The sequence below is a fragment of the Chrysochloris asiatica genome, unplaced genomic scaffold (assembly GCF_000296735.1).
Source record: "Chrysochloris asiatica unplaced genomic scaffold, ChrAsi1.0 scaffold00515, whole genome shotgun sequence".
In the NCBI taxonomy this organism is placed as follows: Eukaryota; Metazoa; Chordata; class Mammalia; order Afrosoricida; family Chrysochloridae; genus Chrysochloris; species Chrysochloris asiatica.
Window position 1 is genome coordinate 492,000 of NW_006409033.1, and position 3,934 is coordinate 495,933.

The window sequence follows — 3,934 nt, forward strand, 5'->3', positions numbered from 1 at the left end:
ATCCCAGACTTCCTCTTAACCATTAATGGTCTGTTTGTGCCTCACACTTCTGAGATCAAAGAAGTTTGGTTAGAGGAAGAGTTAAATTGTTTAAAGTTGAGCTGAGAATTAGGAGAAAGGTGACAGATTTCTGCATTTTGGGGAGCACCTACTGTGTACAGGCATGGTACTAAATTCTAGTAAAATGGAGAAAATAGATATGGAACTGCTGCCATGGCTTTTGCAGTTACATAAAGTTTGAAATTGGAACTCCACTCAGGCAATATAGTTGATAATATCGTTGAGATTATATGAAACTAATACTAAGGTATTAGATGGATTATGAGTTTAGAAGATTTGAATTGTTTCAAATATTGTTGTTGTTGTTATGTGCTGTGGAGTTGGTTCCGATTCATAGTAACCCTGTACAGGGTTTCTGAGGCTGTAAATCTTTACGGGAGCAGAACGCCTCATCTATCTCCCGCGTAACAGCTGGCAGTTTCGAACTGTTGACTCTGAGGTTAGCAGCCCGATTCGTAACCACTATGCTACCAGAGCTCCTTTGTTTCAAGGTTAGAAAGGTAAAAAGCTTTTACTCTACTGTTCTGGTGAGAGATTTGTAATTTAAAAGGTAGGTTTTTATTGTGTGTTTATGTTTATAATCATAGGAATTGTATTTTTACCAACTCTATTTTCAGAAAAATTAATAAATAAATCAAATCGTTCATTTTGTTATAAGACAAATACCTATCAATTTTCCTGATTGCTTGCAGTGGTAATGTTCCATGGAGCCAGTTCTGACTCAAAGCAACCTTTTATAGGACTTCTGTTCCAAGTTTTAAATCTTGACGTGAGCAAAAAGCCTCCTCTTTCTCCCATAGATGTGGCGGTAGAATCCAACTACTGACCTTTCAGTTAGCAGCCCAATTCGTTTTCTATTATGCCACCAGGGCTCCTTAGTTTCCTGATTGTTGTTGTTGTTGTTGTTGTAAAGTGCCATTGAGTGGGTCCCGACCCATAGTGACCCTGTGTAGGATTTCTGAGGAGCAACTGGTGAGCTTGAACCGTCGCCCATCTCGAAGTTCAAACGGCTTTGCAGACTGGCGCATTAACCCACAGCGCCACACCAGGACTCCAGTTTCCTGATTTGCTTTTTTTTTGTTAGGTGCCATCGAGTCAGTACTGACTCATAGCGATCCTATGCACAGCAGAAAGAAACACTGTCCTGTCCATATTCATATATATATATATATACCTTAAATGTTTCTGTTCACACATTTTCAAGGTTTTATAAGTTTATATAAGGAGTCTTTGAGAGATTGTAGTTTGGTTTTAATTAAGATTACGAATATCACTAGAGTCCTGGTGTGGTACTGCAGGATAAGAACTACACCGGAAAGGAGATTTGAACTGCAAGATAGACGTCTCAAACTCACCAACTGCTCCTCAGAAACCCTACATAGGGTCACTATGAGTTGGAACTGACTCAATGGGATTCAATAACAACAACATGAATAACACTAGAATCGTTCTGCCATAGGCTGAATAGAAAGAATTTGTTGTGGTTAAGGGTTTCCAAGGAGCAGCAGGTGAATTTGAATCCCCAACCTTGCTTTCAAGCCAACCTTATGATAGAACATTATCCTACAGCACTACACTGGGACTCTGGAAAGACAAATAATGCTATTGAATTGAACACAAACCTACAATACATATGAATGCACACATACACACATGCAACAGAGAAGAAAGGGAAAGGAACTTGGTTATAATAAATGCCAAATTTTACAGTTTGTTCTGGGCACCAACCAAATAGTGCTGATTATGAAAAATTTCTTGACTCAATCATTCTGATGCTCTAGGGGGATTTTGTGTGTATAGGAATAACATGTAAATATCATTATTGATATTAGTGATGACAACTTATTTTCCTTTCCTTTTACCACAAATGTGGATGTAGGTGCTCCTGGTTACATTCATTCTAACCACTCACCAGTCTCATAATGAATCGCATGCTGTTATAGGGAAATATAGAGAGAGCAGGAATTCTGGCGTGGCACTGTTGGACCAGTACTGGACTTTGAACCAAAAGGTCTACATTTCAAACCCACCAGCTACTCCTTGGACTTGATGGCATTTACGGCACACAACAACAAACAGAGTACCTTACATATATCCATGACTCTCTTACCAACTATCTCATTATCTGATATTTTGCATTTACAATCATAGTAATTTTATTAATAATAATAGTATTTTGTGAGTTAATAACCTATGGGAATAATGAACACTAAACTCTGGCTATTATGCATAAACTTATAGATTAAATTGGCTGGGTTATGATTCTAGGCTTTAGAAACAGTTACAAACACATTCTTTATTCGTAGTATTTGAACATATTTCTAATATTTGGTAATTTTGATGACTTTATTCAGCACTTATTTCTCCCTGGCCCTGTCATACTAGAAACTGCTTGGCTCTCCACCCTTTACCATAGTGGTGAAGATCATAAAACAGTAGAGGGTAACAGCTGATTTAGAGGAAACTCTTAACTATTTCCTATGTACCATTATAATTAGCAAAGTAATATCAGCTTTAACGTCATCATTTGTTCCTTGACCCAGTGACTGCCTATTAACTAGAGGAAGGGCAAAGCCTATCAGTAGCTAAGCAACCAGCACATTTTCCTTCCACTTAAGGTGAGCACCAATTCAGCAGCAATTCTGGCACAATTGGCATCCATCTGGCTGAGCAGTTTCCTTCCATCACTGAAATAGGAAGATCCTACAATTATGTGCTTACCCATGATCTAGATGTCAAGGATTAGACTTTTAACTGAAAATCTTATCCAACTAGATCAATGTTAAGAATAGAGCACAAAACCTGAATAACAGAGTGCCTATAAAATATTTTCTATTTGATTGTTCACTGTATTTTTCCCCCTTTTATGATGAGTATAGCCTCTGTTTTTCTACAAGCTGCCTAGTAAACTCCTTGGTGTCAATGAGGAAAATGAATAAAAGAGAATTAACAAATACCATAAGGTTAATCTCAAATAACTAGATGCATTTATTTGTTAATTGATTAACCTCATTTCCTGTCTCAGTTTCTGCCATGATCATAAAGAAAAGGAGTGGGAAATAAGGAAAGGAGTAACAGTCAAAGAGGGAAAAGCTGATCATCACTTTAGTCAACCAAGGGGAAAACCAGTGGCAGCATAAACTTGTTTGTCTAAGGGGAGATCTACTGTGAATATCTGAAGATAATTATAAATTAGAAGCTTGAAATAGTAACCTTGGAATCTGATCATTAGGAATATTTACAAAATAATTCTACAGAGAATTATTAGTATTGAAGGAGGAACAATGTTAATAAGACAAAGTAAACATAGGTACAAAATATTACAGAAGGAGAGAGTGGGGAAAATGCTATATTAATAGGAAATAGGAACTCTCGAGTTCCCTAACTTATAATATTTGATGATTAGGAATCTAGATGCCATATGAATTTTTCTACTTGATTTTGTTCTCCTTTCTTCCACTTCATATTGTTTTTGTTGTTGTTAACTGCTGTGGAGTCAGTTTCAACTCATAGCAATCCTGTATAAGGATTTGAGGCTTTAAGTCTTCTTGTGTGAGCAGTAAGTCACATTTTGTTCCCATGGAGTGGCTAGTGGGCTAGAATGGCTGGTTTTGTGTTTTGCTTTCCAATGCTGACTCCATAGAACATACGCCTTAACATAATAGTCAGTTTGTGGGTGTGTTTGTTAGTTTGTTTGTTTTGGTGGCTCAATAACTGTAATGGAATAAATAGATTACTAAATTAACTATTATTTCTTATATAACTTAATTACTTGAGTAGTTCAGCAGTCTTTTTGCCTTTGGGGTTTGTTAAAATTGGACATAGGGGAATGCTAGCAGGATAAGTTACTAGTAAGCTTTTCACCAGAATATTG